Source organism: Prorops nasuta, unplaced genomic scaffold (assembly GCF_024137725.1).
Source record: "Prorops nasuta isolate Cenicafe-Biocafe unplaced genomic scaffold, Cenicafe_Pnas_1.2 PNAS00028, whole genome shotgun sequence".
Lineage (NCBI taxonomy): Eukaryota > Metazoa > Arthropoda > Insecta > Hymenoptera > Bethylidae > Prorops > Prorops nasuta.
In genome coordinates, this window is record NW_027116825.1 from 726,422 (window position 1) to 751,470 (window position 25,049).

Here is a 25,049-nt window from a genome sequence, read left to right on the forward strand (position 1 = left end):
AGGATAACTCACTTGGGGTCAGAGTGTACATATAAAGGGGCTAGGATAACTCACTTGGGGTCAGGGAGTACATATAAAGGGGCTAGGATAACTCACTTGCTGTCAGAGAGTACATATAAATGGGCTAGGATAACTCACTTGCGGTCAGAGAGTATATATAAAGGGGCTAGGATAACTCACTTGGGGTCAGGGAGTACATATATAGGGGCTAGGATAACTCACTTGGGGTCAGGGAGTACTTATATAGGGGCTAGGGTAACTCTCTTGGGGTCAGGGAGTACTTCGATGGGACTAGGATAACTCACTTGGGGTCAGGGAGTACTTATAAAGGTGCTACGGTGACTCATTTGGGGTCAGGGAGTACCTCTATGGGACTAGGGTATCTCACTTGTGTTCAGGGAATACATATATGAAACTAGGGTAACACACTTTGGATCAGGGAGTACTTATAAAGGGGCTAGGATAACTCACTTGCGGTCAGAGAGTACATATAAAGGGGCTAGGATAACTCACTTGGGGTCAGGGAGTACATTTATGAAACTAAGGTAACACATTTGGGGTCAGGGAGTACTTATAAAGGGGCTAGGGTAACTCACTTGCAGTCAGAGAGTACATATAAATGGGCTAGGATAACTCACTTGGGGTCAGGGAGTACATATAAAGGGGCTATGGTAACTCCCTTGGGGTCAGGGAGTACTTATTTGGGACTAGGGTATTCACTTAGGGACAGGGATTTCATATATGGGACTAGGGTAACTCATTTGCGGTCAGAGAGTACATATAAAGGGGATAGGATAACTCACTTGGGGTCAGGGTGTACATATATGGGACTAGGGTAACTCACTTGCGGTCAGAGAGTTCATATAAAGGGGATAGGATAACTCACTTGGGGTCAGGGAGTACTTATAAAGGGGTTAAGGTAACACACTTGGGTTGAGGGAGTACTTATATGAGACTAGGGTAACACACTTGGGGTCAGGGAGTACTTATAAAGGGGTTTGAATAACTCACTTGCGGTCAGAGAGTACATATAAAGGGGATAGGATAACTTACTTGGGGTCAGGGAGTACTTATAAAGTGGCTAAGGTAACACACTTGGGGTTCAGGGAGTACTTATATGAGACTAGGATAACACACTTGGGGTCAGGGAGTACTTATAAAGGTGTTTGAATAACTCGCTTGCGGTCAGAGTGTGCATATAAAGGGGATAGGATAACTCACTTGGGGTCAGGGAGTACTTATAAAAGGGCTATGGTACCTCACTTGGGGTCAGGGAGTACTTATATGGGACCAGGGTAACTCACTAGGAGCCAGGGTGTACTTATTAAAGGGCTAAGGTAACTCTCTTGGGGTCAGGGAGTACTTATAAGGGACTAGGATAACTCACTTGCGGTCAGAGAGTACATTTATGGGACTAAGGTAACACATTTGGGGTCAGGGAGTACTTATAAAGGGGCTAGGGTAACTCACTTGCAGTCAGAGAGTACATATAAAGGGGCTAGGATAACTCACTTGGGGTCAGGGAGTACATATAAAGGGGCTAGGATAACTCACTTGTGGTCAGGTAGTACTTATAAAGGGGCTATGGTAACTCACATGGGGCCAGGGAGTACTTATATGAGACTAGGGTAACACACTTGGCGTCAGGGAGTACTTATAAAGGGGTTAGAATAACTCACTTGCGGTCAGGGAGTACGTATAAAGGTTATATGGTAACTCACTTGGGGTCAGGGAGTACATATATGGGACTAGGGTAACTCACTTGCGGTCAGAGAGTACATATAAATGGGATAGGATAACTCACTTTGGGTCAGGGAGTACTTATAAAGGGGCTATGGTACCTCACTTGGGGTCAGGGAGTACTTATATAGGACTAGGTTATCTCACTTGCGGTCAGGGAGTACTTATAAAGGGCCTAGGATAACTCACTTGGGGTCAGGGAGTACTTATAAAGGTGATATTGTAACTCACTTGGGGTCAGAGAGTACTTATAAAGGGGCTATGGTAACTCACTTGGGGTCAGTGAGTAGTTATATGGGACCAGGGTAACCCACTTGGCGTCTGGGAGTACATATAAAGCGGCTGGGATAACTCACTTGCGGGCAGAGATTACATATAAAGGGGATAGGATAACTTACTTCTGGTCAGGGAGTACTTATAAAGGGGCTAAGGTAACACACTTGGGTTCAGGGAGTACTTATATGAGACTAGGATAACACACTTGGCGTCTGGGAGTACATATAAAGCGGCTAGGATAACTCACTTGCGGTCAGAGAATACATATAAAGGGGATAGGATAACTTACTTCTGTTCAGGGAGTACTTATAAAGGGGCTAAGGTAACACACTTGGGTTCAGGGAGTACTTATATGAGACTAGGATAACACACTTGGCGTCAGGGAGTACTTATAAAGGGGTTATGGTAACTCACTTGGGGCCAGGGAGTACCAATAAGAAACTAGGGTAACACACTTGGGGTCAGGAAGTACTTATTAAGGGGCTAGGATAACTCACTTGCGGTCAGAGAGTACATATAAAGGGGCTAGGATAACTCACTTGGGGTCAGGGAGTATATATACAGGGGCTAGGATAACTCACTTGCGGTCATAGAGTACATATAAAGGGGTTAGGATAACTAGCTTGGGGTCAGGGAATAATTATAAAGGGGGTTGGTGTAACTCACTTGCGGTCAGAGAGTACATATAAAGGGGATAGGATAACTCACTTGGGGTCAGGGAGTACTTATAAAGGGGCTATGGTACCTCACTTGGGGTCAGGGAGTACTTATATGGGACTAGGTTAACTCACTGGCGGTCAGGGAGTACATATAAAGGGGCTATGATAACTCACTTGGGGTCAGGGAGTACTTATAAAGGGGCTATGGTAACTCCCTTGGGGTCAGGGAGTACTTATTTGGGACTAGGGTATTCACTTAGGGACAGGGAGTTCTTATATGGGACTAGGGTAACTCACTTGCGGTTAGAGAGTACATATAAAGGGGATAGGATAACTCACTTGGGGTCAGGGTGTACATATATGGGACTAGGGTAACTCACTTGCGGTCAGAGAGTACATATAAAGGGGATAGGATAACTCACTTGGGGTCAGGGAGTACTTATAAAGGGGCTAAGGTAACACACTTGGGTGCAGGGAGTACTTATATGAGACTAGGGTAACACACTTGGGGTCAGGGAGTACTTATAAAGGGGTTTGAATAACTCACTTGCGGTCAGAGAGTACATATAAAGGGGATAGGATAACTTACTTGGGGTCAGGGAGTACTTATAAAGTGGCTAAGGTAACACACTTGGGGTTCAGGGAGTACTTATATGAGACTAGGATAACACACTTGGGGTCAGGGAGTACTTATAAAGGTGTTTGAATAACTCACTTGTGGTCAGAGTGTGCATAGAAAGGGGATAGGATAACTCACTTGGGGTCTGGGAGTACATATAAAGCGGCTAGGATAACTCACTTGCGGTCAGAGAGTACATATAAAGGGGCTAGGATAACTCACTTGTCGTCAGGTAGTACTTATAAAGGGGTTATGGTAACTCACTTGGGGCCAGGGAGTACTTATATGAGACTAGGGTAACACACTTGGTGTCAGGGAGTACTTATAAAGGGGTTAGAATACCTCATTTGCGGTCAGGGAGTACATATAAAGGTGATATGGTAACTCACTTGGGGTCAGGGAGTACTTCTATGGGACTAGGGTAACTCATTTGAGGTCAGAGAGTACATATAAAGGGGCTAGGATAACTCACTTGCGGTCAGAGAATACATATAAAGGGGATAGGATAACTTACTTCTGGTCAGGGAGTACTTATAAAGGGGCTAAGGTAACACACTTGGGTTCAGGGAGTACTTATATGAGACTAGGATAACACACTTGGCGTCAGGGAGTACTTATAAAGGTGTTTGAATATCTCACTTGCGGTCAGAGAGTGAATAGAAAGGGGATAGGATAACTAACTTGGGGTCAGGGAGTACATATTTGGGACTAGGGTAACTCACTTGGGGTCTGAGAGTACATATAAAGCGGCTAGGATAACTCACTTGCGGTCAGGGAGTACTTATAAAGGGGCTATGGTAACTCACTTGGGGCCAGGGAGTACCAATATGAATCTAGGGTAACACACTTGGGGTCAGGAAGTACTTATAAAGGGGCTAGGATAACTCACTTGCGGTCAGAGAGTACATATAAAGGGGCTAGGATAACTCACTTGGGGTCAGGGAGTATATATACAGGGGCTAGGATAACTCACTTGCGGTCATAGAGTACATATAAAGGGGCTAGGATAACTAGCTTGGGGTCAGGGAATAATTATAAAGGGGGTTGGTGTAACTCACTTGCGGTCAGAGAGTACATATAAAGGGGATAGGATAACTCACTTGGGGTCAGGGAGTACTTATAAAGGGGCTATGGTACCTCACTTGGGGTCAGGGAGTACTTATATGGGACTAGGTTAACACACTTGCGGTCAGGGAGTACTTATAAAGGGCCTAGGGTTACTCTCTTTGGGTCAAGGAATACTTATATTGGACTAGGCTAACTCACTTGGTGTCTGGGAGTACTTATATGGGACCAGGGTAACTCACTTGGGGCCAGGGTATACTTATAAAGGGGCTGGGTAACGCACTTGGGGTCAGGGAGTAGTTATAAGGGACTAGGGTAACTCACTTGGGATCTGGGAGTACATATAATGGGGCTAGGATAACTCACTTGCCGTCAGAGAGTACATAAAAGAGGCTAGGATAACTCACTTGGGGTCAGGGAGTACTACTATGGGACTAGGGTAACTCACTTGCGGTCATAGAGTACATATAAAGGGGCTTGGATAACTAGCTTGGGGTCAGGGAATAATTATAAAGGGGGTTGGTGTAACTCACTTGCGGTCAGAGAGTACATATAAAGGGGATAGGATAACTCACTTGGGGTCAGGGAGTACTTATAAAGGGGCTATGGTACCTCACTTGGGGTCAGGGAGTACTTATATGGGACTAGGTTAACTCACTTGCGGTCAGGGAGTACTTATAAAGGGCCTAGGGTTACTCTCTTTGGGTCAAGGGGTACTTATATTTGGAATAGGCTAACTCACTTGGTGTGTAGGAGTACTTATATGGGACCAGGGTAACTCACTTGGGGCCAGGGTGTAATTATAAACGGGCTGGGTAACTCACTTGGGGTCAGGGAGTATTTATAAGGGACTAGGGTAACTCACTTGGGGTCTGGGAGTACATATAACGGGCTAGGATAATTCACTTGCCGTCAGAGAGTACATACAAGGGGTTAGGATAACTCACTTGGGGTCAGGGAGTACTTATTTGGGACTAGCGTACTCACTTAGGGACAGGGAGTTCTTATATGTGACTAGGGTAACTCACTTGCGGTCAGAGAGTACATATAAAGGGGATAGGATAACTCACTTGGGGTCAGGGAGTACATATATGGGACTAGGGTAACTCACTTGCAGTTAGAGAGTACTTATAAAGGTGCTAGGATAACTCACTTGGGGTCAGGGAGTACAACTATGGGACTAGGTTAGCGCAATTGCGGTCAGAGAGTACATATAAAGGTGATATGGTAACTCACTTGGGATCAGGGAGTACTTATAAAGGGGTTAAGGTAACACACTTGGGTTCAGGGAGTACTAATATGAGACTAGGATAACACACTTGGGGTCAGGGAGTATTTATAAAGGGGTTTGAATAACTCACTTGCGGTCAGAGAGTGCATATAAAGGGGATAGGGTAACTCACTTGCGGTCAGAGAGTACATATAAAGGGGCTAGGATAACTCACTTGTGGTCAGGTAGTACTTATAAAGGGGCTATGGTAACTCACATGGGGCCAGGGAGTACTTATATGAGACTAGGGTAACACTCTTGGCGTCAGGGAGTACTTATAAAGGGGTTAGAATAACTCACTTGCGGTCAGGGAGTACGTATAAAGGTTATATGGTAACTCACTTGGGGTCAGGGAGTACTTCTATGGGACTAGCGTAACTCACTTGAGGTCAGAGAGTACATATAAACGGGATAGGATAACTCACTTGGGGTCAGGGAGTGCTTATATAGGGGCTAGGGTAACTCTCTTGGGGTCAGAGAGTACTTCGATGGGACTAGGATAACTCACTTGGGGTCAGGGAGTACTTATAAAGGTGCTCCGGTGACTCATTTGGGGTCAGGGTGTACCTCTATGGGACTAGGGTATCTCACTTTAGTTCAGGGAATACATATATGAAACAAGGGTAACACACTTGGGATCAGGGAGTACTTATAAAAGAGCTAGGATAACTCACTTGCGGTCAGAGAGTACATATAAAGGGGATAGGATAACTCACTTGGGGTCAGGGAGTACATATATGGGACTAGGGTAACTCACTTGCGGTCAGAGAGTACACATAAAGGGGATAGGATAACTCACTTGGGGTCAGGGAGTACTTATAAAAGTGCTATGGTACCTCACTTGGGGTCAGGGAGTACTTATATGGGACCAGAAAAACTCACTAGGAGCCAGGGTGTACTTATTAAAGGGCTAAGGTAACTCTCTTGGGGTCAGGGAGTACTTATAAGGGACTGGGGTAACTCACTTGGGGTCTGGGAGTACATATAAAGCGGCTAGGATAACTCACTTGCGGTCAGAGAGTACATATATGGGACTAGGGTAACTCACTTGCGGTCAGAGACTACATATAAAGGGGATAGGATAACTCACTTGGGGTCAGGGAGTAGTTATAAGGGACTAGGGTAACTCACTTGGGGTCTGGGAGTACATATAATGGGACTAGGATAATTCACTTGCCGTCAGAGAGTACATATAAAGGGGTTAGGATTACTCACTTGGGGTCAGGGAGTACTTATTTGGGACTAGCGTACTCACTTAGGGACAGGGAGTTCTTATATGGGATTAGGGTAACTCACTTGCGGTCAATAAATACATATAAAGGGGATACGATAACTCACTTGGGGTCAGGGAGTACTTATAAAGGGGCTAAGGTAACACACTCGGGTTCAGGGAGGACATATATGAGACTAGGGTAACACACTTGGGGTCAGGGAGTACTTATAAAGGGGTTTGAATAACTCACATGCGGTCAGAGTGTACATAAAAAGGGGCTAGGATAACTCATTTGGGGTCAGGGAGTACTTATAAAGGGGCTATGGTAACTCACTTGGGGTCAGGGAGTACTTATATGGGCCTAGGGTAACTCACTTGCCGTCAGAGAGTACATATAAAGGGGCTAGGATAACTCACATGGGGTCAGGGAGTATATATACAGGGGCTAGGATAACTCAGTTGCGGTCATAGAGTACATATAAAGGGGCTAGGATAACTCGCTTGGGGTCAGGGAACACTTATAAAGGGGGTTGGTGTAACTCACTTGCGGTCAGAGAGTACATATAAAGGGGATAGGATAACTCACTTGGGGTCAGGGAGTACTTATAAAATGGCTAAGGTAACACACTTGGGTTCAGGGAGTACTTATATGAGACTAGGATAACACACTTGGGGTCAGGGAGTACTTATAAAGGGGTTTGAATAACTCACTTGCGGTCAGAGTGTGCATATAAAGGGGATAGGATAACTCACTTGGGGTCAGGGAGTACATATATGGGACTAGGGTAACTCACTTGCGGTCAGAGAGTACACATAAAGGGGATAGGATAACTCACTTGGGGTCAGGGAGTACTTATAAAAGGGCTATGGTACCTCACTTGGGGTCAGGGAGTACTTATATGGGACCAGAAAAACTCACTAGGAGCCAGGGTGTACTTATTAAAGGGCTAAGGTAACTCTCTTGGGGTCAGGGAGTACTTATATGAGACTAGGATAACACACTTGGGGTCAGGGAGTACTTATAAAGGGGTTTGAATAACTCACTTGCGGTCAGAGTGTGCATATAAAGGGGATAGGATAACTCACTTGGGGTCAGGGAGTACATATATGGGACTAGGGTAACTCACTTGCGGTCAGAGAGTACACATAAAGGGGATAGGATAACTCACTTGGGGTCAGGGAGTACTTATAAAAGGGCTATGGTACCTCACTTGGGGTCAGGGAGTACTTATATGGGACCAGAAAAACTCACTAGGAGCCAGGGTGTACTTATTAAAGGGCTAAGGTAACTCTCTTGGGGTCAGGGAGTACTTATAAGGGACTAGGATAACTAGCTTGGGGTCAGGGAATAATTATAAAGGGGGTTGGTGTAACTCACTTGCGGTCAGAGAGTACATATAAAGGGGATAGGATAACTCACTTGGGGTCAGGGAGTACTTATAAAGGGGCTATGGTACCTCACTTGGGGTCAGGGAGTACTTATATGGGACTAGGTTAACTCACTTGCGGTCAGTGAGTACTTATAAAGGGCCTAGGGTTACTCTCTTTGGGTCAAGGAATACTTATATTGGACTAGGCTAACTCACTTGGTGTCTGGGAGTACTTATATGGGACCAGGGTAACTCACTTGGGGCCAGGGTATACTTATAAAGGGGCTGGGTAACGCACTTGGGGTCAGGGAGTAGTTATAAGGGACTAGGGTAACTCACTTGGGATCTGGGAGTACATATAATGGGGCTAGGATAACTCACTTGCCGTCAGAGAGTACATAAAAGAGGCTAGGATAACTCACTTGGGGTCAGGGAGTACTACTATGGGACTAGGGTAACTCACTTGCGGTCATAGAGTACATATAAAGGGGCTTGGATAACTAGCTTGGGGTCAGGGAATAATTATAAAGGGGGTTGGTGTAACTCACTTGCGGTCAGAGAGTACATATAAAGGGTATAGGATAACTCACTTGGGGTCAGGGAGTACTTATAAAGGGGCTATGGTACCTCACTTGGGGTCAGGGAGTACTTATATGGGACTAGGTTAACTCACTTGCGGTCAGGGAGTACTTATAAAGGGCCTAGGGTAACTCTCTTTGGGTCAAGGAGTACTTATATTGGACTATGCTAACTCACTTGGTGTCTGGGAGTACTTATATGGGACCAGGGTAACTCACTTGGGGCCAGGGTATACTTATAAAGGGCATGGGTAACGCACTTGGGGTCAGGGAGTACTACTATGGGACTAGGGTAACTCACTTTCGGTCAGAGAGTACTTATAAAGGGGCTAGGATAACTCACTTGGGGTCAGGGAGTACTTATAAGGGACTAGGGTAACTCACTTGGGGTCTGGGAGTACATATAAAGCGGCTAGGATAACTCACTTTGGGTCAGGGAGTACTTATAAAGGGGCTATGGTAACTCACTTGGGGCCAGGGAGTACCAATATGAAACTAGGGTAACACACTTGGGGTCAGGGAGTACTTATAAAGGGGCTAGGATAACTCACTTGCGGTCAGAGAGTACATATAAAGGGGCTAGGATAACTCACTTGGGGTCAGGGAGTACATATAAAGGGGCTAGGAAAACTCACTTGCGGTCAGAGAGTACATATAAAGGGGCGAGGATAACTCGCTTGGGGTCAGGGAGTACTTATAAAGGGGCTAGTGTAACTCACTTGCGGTCAGAGAGTACATATAAATGGGCTAGGATAACTCACTTGAGGTCTGGGAGTACATATAAAGCGGCTAGGATAACTCACTTGCGGTCAGAGAGTACATATAAAGGGCCTAGGGTAACTCTCTTTGGGTCAAGGAGTACTTATATTGGACTAGGCTAACTCACTTGGTTTCTGGGAGTACTTATATGGGACCAGGGTAACTCACTTGGGGCCAGGGTATACTTATAAATGGGCTGGGTAACGCACTTGGGGTCAGGGAGTAGTTATAAGGGACTAGGGTAACTCACTTGGGATCTGGGAGAACATATAATGGGGCTAGGGTAACTCACTTGCGGTCAGAGAGTACTTATAAAGGGGCTAGGATAACTCACTTGGGGTCAGGGAGTACTTATAAAGGTGATATGGTAACTCCCTTGGGGTCAGGGAGTACTTATAAATGGGCTGGGGGAACTCACTTTGGTTCAAGGAGTACTTATATGGGACTAGGGTAACTCACTTGGTGTCTGTGAGTACTTATATGGGATCAGGATAACTCACTTGGGGCCAGGGTGTACTTATTAATGGGCTAGGTTAACTCTCTTGGGGTCAGGGAGTACTTATAAGGGACTAGGGTAACTCACTTGGGGTCTGGGAGTACATATAAAGCGGCTAGGATAACTCACTTGGGGTCAGAGTGTACATATAAAGGGGCTAGGATAACTCACTTGGGGTCAGGGAGTACATATAAAGGGGCTAGGATAACTCACTTGCTGTCAGAGAGTACATATAAATGGGCTAGGTTAACTCACTTGGGGTCAGGGAGTACATATAAAGGGGCTAGGATTACTCTCTTGCTGTCAGAGAGTACATATAAATGGGCTAGGATAACTCACTTGGGGTCAGGGAGTACATATAAAGGGGCTAGGATAACTCACTTGCTGTCAGAGAGTACATATAAAAGGGCTAGGATAACTCACTTGGGGTCAGGGAGTACATATAATGGGGCAAGGATAATTCACTTGCGGTCAGAGAGTACATATAAAGGGGCTAGGATAACTCACTTGGGGCCAGGGAGTACCAATATGAAACTAGGGTAACACACTTGTGGTCAGGGAGTACTTATAAAGGGGCTAGGATAACTCACTTGCAGTCAGAGAGTACATATAAAGGGGCTAGGATAACTCACTTGGGGTCAGGGAGTACATATAAAGGGGCTAGGATAACTCACTTGCTGTCAGAGAGTACATATAAATGGGCTAGGATAACTCACTTGGGGTCAGGGAGTACATATAATGGGGCAAGGATAACTCACTTGCGGTCAGAGTACATATAAAGGGGCTAGGATAACTCACTTAGGGTCAGGGAGTACTTATATAGGGGCTAGGGTAACTCTCTTGGGGTCAGGGAGTACTTCGATGGGACTAGGATAACTCACTTGGGGTCAGGGAGTACTTATAAAGGTGCTACGGTGACTCATTTGGGGTCAGGGAGTCATCTATGGGAGTATGGTATCTCACTTGTGTTCAGGGAATACATATATGAAACTAGGGTAACACACTTGGGATCAGGGAGTACTTATAAAGGGGCTAGGATAACTCACTAGCGGTCAGAGAGTACATATAAAGGGGCTAGGATAACACACTTGGGGTCAGGGAGTACTTATAAAGGGGCTAGGGTAACTCACTTGCAGTCAGAGAGTACATATAAAGGGGCTAGGATAACTCACTTTTAGTCAGGGAGTACAAATAAAGGGGCTAGGATAACTCACTTGGGGTCTGGGAGTACATATAATGGGACTAGGATAATTCACTTTCCGTCAGAGAGTACATATAAAGGGGTTAGGATAACTCACTTGCGGTCATAGAGTACATATAAAGGGGCTAGGATAACTCGCTTGGGGTCAGGGAGTACTTATAAAGGGGGTTGGTGTAACTCACTTGCGGTCAGAGAGTACATAAAAAGGGGATAGGATAACTCACTTGGGGTCAGGGAGTACTTATAAAGGGGCTATTGTACCTCACTTGGGGTCAGGGAGTACTTATATGGGACTAGGGTAACTCACTTGCGATCAGAGAGTACATATAAATGGGATAGGATAACTCGCTTGGGGTCAGGGAGTACTTATAAAGGGCCTAGGGTAACTCTCTTTGGGTCAAGGAATACTTATATTGGACTAGGCTAACTCACTTGGAGTCTGGGAGTACTTATATGGGACCAGGGTAACTAACTTGGGGCCAGGGAGTACCTATAAAGGTGTTTGAAAAACTCACTTGCTGTCAGAGAGTGCATATAAAGGGGATAAGATAACTCACTTGGATTGAGGGAGTACTTATATGAGACTAGGATAACACATTTGAGGTCAGGGAGTACTTATAAAAGGGTTTGAATAACTCACTTGCGGTCAGAGAGTGCATATAAAGGGGATAGGGTAACTCACTTGGGGTCAGGGAGTACATATATGGGACTAGGGTAACTCACTTGCGGTCAGAGAGTACATATAAATGGGATAGGATAACTCACTTGGGGTCAGGGAGTATATATACAGGGTCTAGGATAACTCACTTGCGGTCATAGAGTACATATAAAGGGGCTAGGATAACTCGCTTGGGGTCAGGGAGTACTTATAAAGGGGGTTGGTGTAACTCACTTGCGGTCAGAGAGTACATAAAAAGGGGATAGGATAACTCACTTGGGGTCAGGGAGTACTTATAAAGGGGCTATTGTACCTCACTTGGGGTCAGGGAGTACTTATATGGGACTAGGGTAACTCACTTGCGATCAGAGAGTACATATAAATGGGATAGGATAATTCGCTTGGGGTCAGGGAGTACTTATAAAGGGCCTAGGGTAACTCTCTTGGGGTCAGGGAGTACTTCGATGGGACTAGGATAACTCACTTGGGGTCAGGGAGTACTTATAAAGGTGCTACGGTGACTCATTTGGGGTCAGGGAGTCATCTATGGGAGTATGGTATCTCACTTGTGTTCAGGGAATACATATATGAAACTAGGGTAACACACTTGGGATCAGGGAGTACTTATAAAGGGGCTAGGATAACTCACTAGCGGTCAGAGAGTACATATAAAGGGGCTAGGATAACACACTTGGGGTCAGGGAGTACTTATAAAGGGGCTAGGGTAACTCACTTGCAGTCAGAGAGTACATATAAAGGGGCTAGGATAACTCACTTGGAGTCAGGGAGTACAAATAAAGGGGCTAGGATAACTCACTTGGGGTCAGGGAGTACTTATAAAGGGGCTATGGTAACTCCCTTGGAGTCAGGGAGTACTTATTTGGGACTAGGGTATTCACTTAGGGACAGGGATTTCTTATATGGGACTAGGGTAACTCATTTGCGGTCAGAGAGTACATATAAAGGGGATAGAATAACTCACTTGGGGTCAGGGTGTACGTATATATGACTAGGGTAACTCACTTGCGGTCAGAGACTACATATAAAGGGGATAGGATAACTCACTTGGGGTCAGGGAGTAGTTATAAGGGACTAGGGTAACTCACTTGGGGTCTGGGAGTACATATAATGGGACTAGGATAATTCACTTTCCGTCAGAGAGTACATATAAAGGGGTTAGGATAACTCACTTGCGGTCATAGAGTACATATAAAGGGGCTAGGATAACTCGCTTGGGGTCAGGGAGTACTTATAAAGGGGGTTGGTGTAACTCACTTGCGGTCAGAGAGTACATAAAAAGGGGATAGGATAACTCACTTGGGGTCAGGGAGTACTTATAAAGGGGCTATTGTACCTCACTTGGGGTCAGGGAGTACTTATATGGGACTAGGGTAACTCACTTGCGATCAGAGAGTACATATAAATGGGATAGGATAACTCGCTTGGGGTCAGGGAGTACTTATAAAGGGCCTAGGGTAACTCTCTTTGGGTCAAGGAATACTTATATTGGACTAGGCTAACTCACTTGGAGTCTGGGAGTACTTATATGGGACCAGGGTAACTAACTTGGGGCCAGGGAGTACCTATAAAGGTGTTTGAAAAACTCACTTGCTGTCAGAGAGTGCATATAAAGGGGATAAGATAACTCACTTGGATTGAGGGAGTACTTATATGAGACTAGGATAACACATTTGAGGTCAGGGAGTACTTATAAAAGGGTTTGAATAACTCACTTGCGGTCAGAGAGTGCATATAAAGGGGATAGGGTAACTCACTTGGGGTCAGGGAGTACATATATGGGACTAGGGTAACTCACTTGCGGTCAGAGAGTACATATAAATGGGATAGGATAACTCACTTGGGGTCAGGGAGTATATATACAGGGGCTAGGATAACTCACTTGCGGTCATAGAGTACATATAAAGGGGCTAGGATAACTCGCTTGGGGTCAGGGAGTACTTATAAAGGGGGTTGGTGTAACTCACTTGCGGTCAGAGAGTACATAAAAAGGGGATAGGATAACTCACTTGGGGTCAGGGAGTACTTATAAAGGGGCTATTGTACCTCACTTGGGGTCAGGGAGTACTTATATGGGACTAGGGTAACTCACTTGCGATCAGAGAGTACATATAAATGGGATAGGATAACTCGCTTGGGGTCAGGGAGTACTTATAAAGGGCCTAGGGTAACTCTCTTGGGGTCAGGGAGTACTTCGATGGGACTAGGATAACTCACTTGGGGTCAGGGAGTACTTATAAAGGTGCTACGGTGACTCATTTGGGGTCAGGGAGTCATCTATGGGAGTATGGTATCTCACTTGTGTTCAGGGAATACATATATGAAACTAGGGTAACACACTTGGGATCAGGGAGTACTTATAAAGGGGCTAGGATAACTCACTAGCGGTCAGAGAGTACATATAAAGGGGCTAGGATAACACACTTGGGGTCAGGGAGTACTTATAAAGGGGCTAGGGTAACTCACTTGCAGTCAGAGAGTACATATAAAGGGGCTAGGATAACTCACTTGGAGTCAGGGAGTACAAATAAAGGGGCTAGGATAACTCACTTGGGGTCAGGGAGTACTTATAAAGGGGCTATGGTAACTCCCTTGGAGTCAGGGAGTACTTATTTGGGACTAGGGTATTCACTTAGGGACAGGGATTTCTTATATGGGACTAGGGTAACTCATTTGCGGTCAGAGAGTACATATAAAGGGGATAGAATAACTCACTTGGGGTCAGGGTGTACGTATATATGACTAGGGTAACTCACTTGCGGTCAGAGACTACATATAAAGGGGATAGGATAACTCACTTGGGGTCAGGGAGTAGTTATAAGGGACTAGGGTAACTCACTTGGGGTCTGGGAGTACATATAATGGGACTAGGATAATTCACTTTCCGTCAGAGAGTACATATAAAGGGGTTAGGATAACTCACTTGCGGTCATAGAGTACATATAAAGGGGCTAGGATAACTCGCTTGGGGTCAGGGAGTACTTATAAAGGGGGTTGGTGTAACTCACTTGCGGTCAGAGAGTACATAAAAAGGGGATAGGATAACTCACTTGGGGTCAGGGAGTACTTATAAAGGGGCTATTGTACCTCACTTGGGGTCAGGGAGTACTTATATGGGACTAGGGTAACTCACTTGCGATCAGAGAGTACATATAAATGGGATAGGATAACTCGCTTGGGGTCAGGGAGTACTTATAAAGGGCCTAGGGTAACTCTCTTTGGGTCAAGGAATACTTATATTGGACTAGGCTAACTCACTTGGAGTCTGGGAGTACTTATATGGGACCAGGGTAACTAACTTGGGGCCAGGGAGTACCTATAAAGGTGTTTGAAAAACTCACTTGCTGTCAGAGAGTGCATATAAAGGGGATAAGATAACTCACTTGGATTGAGGGAGTACTTATATGAGACTAGGATAACACATTTGAGGTCAGGGAGTACTTATAAAAGGGTTTGAATAACTCACTTGCGGTCAGAGAGTGCATATAAAGGGGATAGGGTAACTCACTTGGGGTCAGGGAGTACATATATGGGACTAGGGTAACTCACTTGCGGTCAGAGAGTACATATAAATGGGATAGGATAACTCACTTGGGGTCAGGGAGTATATATACAGGGTCTAGGATAACTCACTTGCGGTCATAGAGTACATATAAAGGGGCTAGGATAACTCGCTTGGGGTCAGGGAGTACTTATAAAGGGGGTTGGTGTAACTCACTTGCGGTCAGAGAGTACATAAAAAGGGGATAGGATAACTCACTTGGGGTCAGGGAGTACTTATAAAGGGGCTATTGTACCTCACTTGGGGTCAGGGAGTACTTATATGGGACTAGGGTAACTCACTTGCGATCAGAGAGTACATATAAATGGGATAGGATAACTCGCTTGGGGTCAGGGAGTACTTATAAAGGGCCTAGGGTAACTCTCTTGGGGTCAGGGAGTACTTCGATGGGACTAGGATAACTCACTTGGGGTCAGGGAGTACTTATAAAGGTGCTACGGTGACTCATTTGGGGTCAGGGAGTCATCTATGGGAGTATGGTATCTCACTTGTGTTCAGGGAATACATATATGAAACTAGGGTAACACACTTGGGATCAGGGAGTACTTATAAAGGGGCTAGGATAACTCACTAGCGGTCAGAGAGTACATATAAAGGGGCTAGGATAACACACTTGGGGTCAGGGAGTACTTATAAAGGGGCTAGGGTAACTCACTTGCAGTCAGAGAGTACATATAAAGGGGCTAGGATAACTCACTTGGAGTCAGGGAGTACAAATAAAGGGGCTAGGATAACTCACTTGGGGTCAGGGAGTACTTATAAAGGGGCTATGGTAACTCCCTTGGAGTCAGGGAGTACTTATTTGGGACTAGGGTATTCACTTAGGGACAGGGATTTCTTATATGGGACTAGGGTAACTCATTTGCGGTCAGAGAGTACATATAAAGGGGATAGAATAACTCACTTGGGGACAGGGTGTACGTATATATGACTAGGGTAACTCACTTGCGGTCAGAGACTACATATAAAGGGGATAGGATAACTCACTTGGGGTCAGGGAGTAGTTATAAGGGACTAGGGTAACTCACTTGGGGTCTGGGAGTACATATAATGGGACTAGGATAATTCACTTTCCGTCAGAGAGTACATATAAAGGGGTTAGGATAACTCACTTGCGGTCATAGAGTACATATAAAGGGGCTAGGATAACTCGCTTGGGGTCAGGGAGTACTTATAAAGGGGGTTGGTGTAACTCACTTGCGGTCAGAGAGTACATAAAAAGGGGATAGGATAACTCACTTGGGGTCAGGGAGTACTTATAAAGGGGCTATTGTACCTCACTTGGGGTCAGGGAGTACTTATATGGGACTAGGGTAACTCACTTGCGATCAGAGAGTACATATAAATGGGATAGGATAACTCGCTTGGGGTCAGGGAGTACTTATAAAGGGCCTAGGGTAACTCTCTTTGGGTCAAGGAATACTTATATTGGACTAGGCTAACTCACTTGGAGTCTGGGAGTACTTATATGGGACCAGGGTAACTAACTTGGGGCCAGGGAGTACCTATAAAGGTGTTTGAAAAACTCACTTGCTGTCAGAGAGTGCATATAAAGGGGATAAGATAACTCACTTGGATTGAGGGAGTACTTATATGAGACTAGGATAACACATTTGAGGTCAGGGAGTACTTATAAAAGGGTTTGAATAACTCACTTGCGGTCAGAGAGTGCATATAAAGGGGATAGGGTAACTCACTTGGGGTCAGGGAGTACATATATGGGACTAGGGTAACTCACTTGCGGTCAGAGAGTACATATAAATGGGATAGGATAACTCACTTGGGGTCAGGGAGTATATATACAGGGGCTAGGATAACTCACTTGCGGTCATAGAGTACATATAAAGGGGCTAGGATAACTCGCTTGGGGTCAGGGAGTACTTATAAAGGGGGTTGGTGTAACTCACTTGCGGTCAGAAAGTACATAAAAAGGGGATAGGATAACTCACTTGGGGTCAGGGAGTACTTATAAAGGGGCTATTGTACCTCACTTGGGGTCAGGGAGTACTTATATGGGACTAGGGTAACTCACTTGCGATCAGAGAGTACATATAAATGGGATAGGATAACTCGCTTGGGGTCAGGGAGTACTTATAAAGGGCCTAGGGTAACTCTCTTGGGGTCAGGGAGTACTTCGATGGGACTAGGATAACTCACTTGGGGTCAGGGAGTACTTATAAAGGTGCTACGGTGACTCATTTGGGGTCAGGGAGTCATCTATGGGAGTATGGTATCTCACTTGTGTTCAGGGAATACATATATGAAACTAGAGTAACACACTTGGGATCAGGGAGTACTTATAAAGGGGCTAGGATAACTCACTAGCGGTCAGAGAGTACATATAAACGGGCTAGGATAACACACTTGGGGTCAGGGAGTACTTATAAAGGGGCTAGGGTAACTCACTTGCAGTCAGAGAGTACATATAAAGGGGCTAGGATAACTCACTTGGAGTCAGGGAGTACAAATAAAGGGGCTAGGATAACTCACTTGGGGTCAGGGAGTACTTATAAAGGGGCTATGGTAACTCCCTTGGAGTCAGGGAGTACTTATTTGGGACTAGGGTATTCACTTAGGGACAGGGATTTCTTATATGGGACTAGGGTAACTCATTTGCGGTCAGAGAGTACATATAAAGGGGATAGAATAACTCACTTGGGGTCAGGGTGTACGTATATATGACTAGGGTAACTCACTTGCGGTCAGAGACTACATATAAAGGGGATAGGATAACTCACTTGGGGTCAGGGAGTAGTTATAAGGGACTAGGGTAACTCACTTGGGGTCTGGGAGTACATATAATGGGACTAGGATAATTCACTTTCCGTTAGAGAGTACATATAAAGGGGTTAGGATAACTCACTTGCGGTCATAGAGTACATATAAAGGGGCTAGGATAACTCGCTTGGGGTCAGGGAGTACTTATAAAGGGGGTTGGTGTAACTCACTTGCGGTCAGAGAGTACATAAAAAGGGGATAGGATAACTCACTTGGGGTCAGGGAGTACTTATAAAGGGGCTATTGTACCTCACTTGGGGTCAGGGAGTACTTATATGGGACTAGGGTAACTCACTTGCGATCAGAGAGTACATATAAATGGGATAGGATAACTCGCTTGGGGTCAGGGAGTACTTATAAAGGGCCTAGGGTAACTCTCTTTGGGTCAAGGAATACTTATATTGGACTAGGCTAACTCACTTGGAGTCTGGGAGTACTTATATGGGACCAGGGTAACTAACTTGGGGCCAGGGAGTACCTATAAAGGTGTTTGAAAAACTCACTTGCTGTCAGAGAGTGCATATAAAGGGGATAAGATAACTCACTTGGATTGAGGGAGTACTTATATGAGACTAGGATAACACATTTGAGGTCAGGGAGTACTTATAAAAGGGTTTGAATAACTCACTTGCGGTCAGAGAGTGCATATAAAGGGGATAGGGTAACTCACTTGGGGTCAGGGAGTACATATATGGGACTAGGGTAACTCACTTGCGGTCAGAGAGTACATATAAATGGGATAGGATAACTCACTTGGGGTCAGGGAGTATATATACAGGGGCTAGGATAACTCACTTGCGGTCATAGAGTACATATAAAGGGGCTAGGATAACTCGCTTGGGGTCAGGGAGTACTTATAAAGGGGGTTGGTGTAACTCACTTGCGGTCAGAGAGTACATAAAAAGGGGATAGGATAACTCACTTGGGGTCAGGGAGTACTTATAAAGGGGCTATTGTACCTCACTTGGGGTCAAGGAATACTTATATTGGACTAGGCTAACTCACTTGGAGTCTGGGAGTACTTATATGGGACCAGGGTAACTAACTTGGGGCCAGGGAGTACCTATAAAGGTGTTTGAAAAACTCACTTGCTGTCAGAGAGTGCATATAAAGGGGATAAGATAACTCACTTGGATTGAGGGAGTACTTATATGAGACTAGGATAACACATTTGAGGTCAGGGAGTACTTATAAAAGGGTTTGAATAACTCACTTGCGGTCAGAGAGTGCATATAAAGGGGATAGGGTAACTCACTTGGGGTCAGGGAGTACATATATGGGACTAGGGTAACTCACTTGCGGTCAGAGAGTACATATAAATGGGATAGGATAACTCACTTGGGGTCAGGGAGTACTTATATGGGACTAGGGTAACTCACTTGGGGCCAGGGTATACTTATAAAGGGGCTGGGTAACGCACTTGGGGTCAGGGAGTAGTTATAAGGGACTAGGGTAACTCACTTGGGATCTGGGAGTACATATAATGGGGCTAGGATAACTCACTTGCCGTCAGAGAGTACATATAAAGAGGCTAGGAATAACTCACTTGGGGTCAGGGAGTACTACTATGGGACTAGGGTAACTCAATTGCGGTCAGAGAGTACTTATAAAGGGGCTAGGATAACTCACATGGGGTCAGGGAGTACTTATAAATGGGCTGGGGGAACTCACTTTGGTTCAAGGAGTACTTATATGGGACTAGGGTAACTCACTTGGTGTCTGTGAGTACTTATATGGGACCAGGATAACTCACTTGGGGTCAGGGAGTACTACTCTGGGACTAGGGTAACTCACTTGCGGTCAGAGAGTACTTATAAAGGGGCTAGGATAATTCATTTGGGTCAGGAAGTACATATAAAGGTGATATGGTAACTCACTTGGTGTCAGGGAGTACCAATATGAAACTAGGGTAACACACTTGGGTTCAGGGAGTACTTATATAGGGGCTAGGGTAACTCTCTTGGGGTCAGGGAGTACTTATATAGGGGCTAGGGTAACTCTCTTGGGGTCAGAGAGTACTTCGATGGGACTAGGATAACTCAGATGGGGTTAGGGAGTACTTATAAAGGTGCTACGGTGACTCATTTGGGGTCAGGGAGTACCTCTATGGGACTAGGGTATCTCACTTTTGTTCAGGGAATACATATATGAAACAAGGGTAACACACTTGGGATCAGGGAGTACTTATAAAGGAGCTAGGATAACTCACTTGCGGTCAGAGAGTACATATAAAGGGGTTAGGATAACTCACTTGGGGTCAGGGAGTACATTTATGGGACTAAGGTAACACATTTGGGGTCAGGGAGTACTTATAAAGGGGCTAGGGTAACTCACTTGCAGTCAGAGAGTACATATAAAGGGGCTAGGATAACTCACTTGGGGTCAGGGAGTACATATAAAGGGGCTATGATAACTCACTTGGGGTCAGGGAGTACTTATAAAGGGGCTATGGTAACTCCCTTGGGGTCAGGGAGTACTTATTTGGGACTAGGGTATTCACTTAGGGACAGGGAGTTCTTATATGGGACTAGGGTAACTCACTTGCGGTTAGAGAGTACATATAAAGGGGATAGGATAACTCACTTGGGGTCAGGGTGTACATATATGGGACTAGGGTAACTCACTTGGGGCCAGGGTATACTTATAAAGGGGCTGGGTAACGCACTTGGGGTCAGGGAGTAGTTATAAGGGACTAGGGTAACTCACTTGGGGCCAGGGTATACTTATAAAGGGGCTGGGTAACGCACTTGGGGTCAGGGAGTAGTTATAAGGGACTAGGGTAACTCACTTGGGATCTGGGAGTACATATAATGGGGCTAGGATAACTCACTTGCCGTCAGAGAGTACATATAAAGAGGCTAGGAATAACTCACTTGGGGTCAGGGAGTACTACTATGGGACTAGGGTAACTCAATTGCGGTCAGAGAGTACTTATAAAGGGGCTAGGATAACTCACATGGGGTCAGGGAGTACTTATAAATGGGCTGGGGGAACTCACTTTGGTTCAAGGAGTACTTATATGGGACTAGGGTAACTCACTTGGTGTCTGTGAGTACTTATATGGGACCAGGATAACTCACTTGGGGCCAGGGTGTACTTATTAAAGGGCTAGGTTAACTCTCTTGGGGTCAGGGAGTACTTATAAGGGACTAGGGTAACTCACTTGGGGTCTGGGAGTACATATAAAGGGGCTAGGATAACTCACTTGGGGTCAGGGAGTACTTATAAAGGGGTTATCGTAACTCACTTGGGGCCAGGGAGTACCAATATGAAACTAGGGTAACACACTTGGGGTCAGAGAGTACATATAAAGGGGCTAGGATAACTCACTTGGGATCTGGGAGTACATATAATGGGGCTAGGATAACTCACTTGCCGTCAGAGAGTACATATAAAGAGGCTAGGATAACTCACTTGGGGTCAGGGAGTACTTATAAAGGGGCTATGGTAACTCACTTGGGGCCAGGGAGTACCAATATGAAACTAGGGTAACACACTTGGGTTCAGGGAGTACTTATATAGGGGCTAGGGTAACTCTCTTGGGGTCAGACAGTACTTCGATGGGACTAGGATAACTCAGTTGGGGTCAGGGAGTACTTATAAAGGTGCTACGGTGACTCATTTGGGGTCAGGGAGTACCTCTATGGGACTAGGGTATCTCACTTTTGTTCAGGGAATACATATATGAAACAAGGGTAACACACTTGGGATCAGGGAGTACTTATAAAGGAGCTAGGATAACTCACTTGCGGTCAGAGAGTACATATAAAGGGGTTAGGATAACTCACTTGGGGTCAGGGAGTACATTTATGGGACTAAGGTAACACATTTGGGGTCAGGGAGTACTTATAAAGGGGCTAGGGTAACTCACTTGCAGTCAGAGAGTACATATAAAGGGGCTAGGATAACTCACTTGGGGTCAGGGAGTACATATAAAGGGGCTATGATAACTCACTTGGGGTCAGGGAGTACTTATAAAGGGGCTATGGTAACTCCCTTGGGGTCAGGGAGTACTTATTTGGGACTAGGGTATTCACTTAGGGACAGGGAGTTCTTATATGGGACTAGGGTAACTCACTTGCGGTTAGAGAGTACATATAAAGGGGATAGGATAACTCACTTGGGGTCAGGGTGTACATATATGGGACTAGGGTAACTCACTTGGGGCCAGGGTATACTTATAAAGGGGCTGGGTAACGCACTTGGGGTCAGGGAGTAGTTATAAGGGACTAGGGTAACTCACTTGGGATCTGGGAGTACATATAATGGGGCTAGGATAACTCACTTGGGGTCAGGGACTACTACTATGGGACTAGGTTAACTCACTTGCTGTCAGAGAGTACTTATAAAGGGGCTAGGATAACTCATTTGGGTCAGGAAGTACATATAAAGGTGATATGGTAACTCACTTGGGGTCAGGGAGTACTTATAAAGGGGTTTGAATAACTCACTTGCGGTCAGAGTGTGCATATAAAGGGGATAGGATAACTCACTTGGGGTCAGGGAGTACTTATAAAAGGGCTATGGTTCCTCACTTGGGGTCAGGGAGTACTTATATGGGACCAGGGTAACTCACTAGGAGCCAGGGTGTACTTATTAAAGGGCTAAGGTAACTCTCTTGGGGTCAGGGAGTACTTATAAGGGACTAGGATAACTCACTTGCGGTCAGAGAGTACATTTATGGGACTAAGGTAACACATTTGGGGTCAGGGAGTACTTATAAAGGGGCTAGGGTAACTCACTTGCAGTCAGAGAGTACATATAAAGGGGATAGGTTAACTCACTTGGGGTCAGGGTGTACATATATGGGACTAGGGTAACTCACTTGCGGTCAGAGAGTACATATAAAGGGGATAGGATAACTCACTTGGGGTCAGGGAGTACGTATAAAGGTTATATGGTAACTCACTTGGGGTCAGGGAGTACTTCTATGGGACTTGCGTAACTCACTTGAGGTCAGAGAGTACATATAAACGGGCTAGGATAACTCACGTGGGGTCAGGGAGTACTTATATAGGGGCTAGGGTAACTCTCTTGGGGTCAGAGAGTACTTCGATGGGACTAGGATAACTCACTTGGGGTCAGGGAGTACTTATAAAGGTGCTACGGTGACTCATTTGGGGTCAGGGAGTACCTCTATGGGACTAGGGTATCTCACTTTTGTTCAGGGAATACATATATGAAACAAGGGTAACACACTTGGGATCAGGGAGTACTTATAAAAGAGCTAGGATAACTCACTTACGGTCAGAGAGTACATATAAAGGGGTTAGGATAACTCACTTGGGGTCATGGAGTACATTTATGGGACTAAGGTAACACATTTGGGGACAGGGAGTTCTTATATGGGACTAGGGTAACTCACTTGCGGTCAGAGAGTACATATAAAGGGGATAGGATAACTCACTTGGGGTCAGGGTGTACATATATGGGACTAGGGTAACTCACTTGCGGTCAGAGAGTACATAAAAAGGGGATAGGATAACTCACTTGGGGTCAGGGAGTACTTATAAAGGGGCTATTGTACCTCACTTGGGGTCAGGGAGTACTTATATGAGACTAGGGTAACTCACTTGCGATCAGAGAGTACATATAAATGGGATAGGATAACTCGCTTGGGGTCAGGGAGTACTTATACAGGGCCTAGGGTAACTCTCTTTGGGTCAAGGAATACTTATATTGGACTAGGCTAACTCACTTGGAGTCTGGGAGTACTTATATGGGACCAGGGTAACTAACTTGGGGCCAGGGAGTACCTATAAAGGTGTTTGAAAAACTCACTTGCTGTCAGAGAGTGCATATAAAGGGGATAAGATAACTCACTTGGATTGAGGGAGTACTTATATGAGACTAGGATAACACATTTGAGGTCAGGGAGTACTTATAAAAGGGTTTGAATAACTCACTTGCGGTCAGAGAGTGCATATAAAGGGGATAGGGTAACTCACTTGGGGTCAGGGAGTACATATATGGGACTAGGGTAACTCACTTGCGGTCAAAGAGTACATATAAATGCGATAGGATAACTCACTTGGGGTCAGGGAGTACTTATATGGGACTAGGGTAACTCACTTGGGGCCAGGGTATACTTATAAAGGGGCTGGGTAACGCACTTGGGGTCAGGGAGTAGTTATAAGGGACTAGGGTAACTCACTTGGGATCTGGGAGTACATATAATGGGGCTAGGATAACTCACTTGCCGTCAGAGAGTACATATAAAGAGGCTAGGAATAACTCACTTGGGGTCAGGGAGTACTACTATGGGACTAGGGTAACTCAATTGCGGTCAGAGAGTACTTATAAAGGGGCTAGGATAACTCACATGGGGTCAGGGAGTACTTATAAATGGGCTGGGGGAACTCACTTTGGTTCAAGGAGTACTTATATGGGACTAGGGTAACTCACTTGGTGTCTGTGAGTACTTATATGGGACCAGGATAACTCACTTGGGGCCAGGGTGTACTTATTAAAGGGCTAGGTTAACTCTCTTGGGGTCAGGGAGTACTTATAAGGGACTAGGGTAACTCACTTGGGGTCTGGGAGTACATATAAAGGGGCTAGGATAACTCACTTGGGGTCAGGGAGTACTTATAAAGGGGTTATGGTAACTCACTTGGGGCCAGGGAGTACCAATATGAAACTAGGGTAACACACTTGGGGTCAGGAAGTACTTATTAAGGGGCTAGGATAACTCACTTGCGGTCAGAGAGTACATATAAAGGGGCTAGGATAACTCACTTGGGATCTGGGAGTACATATAATGGGGCTAGGATAACTCACTTGCCGT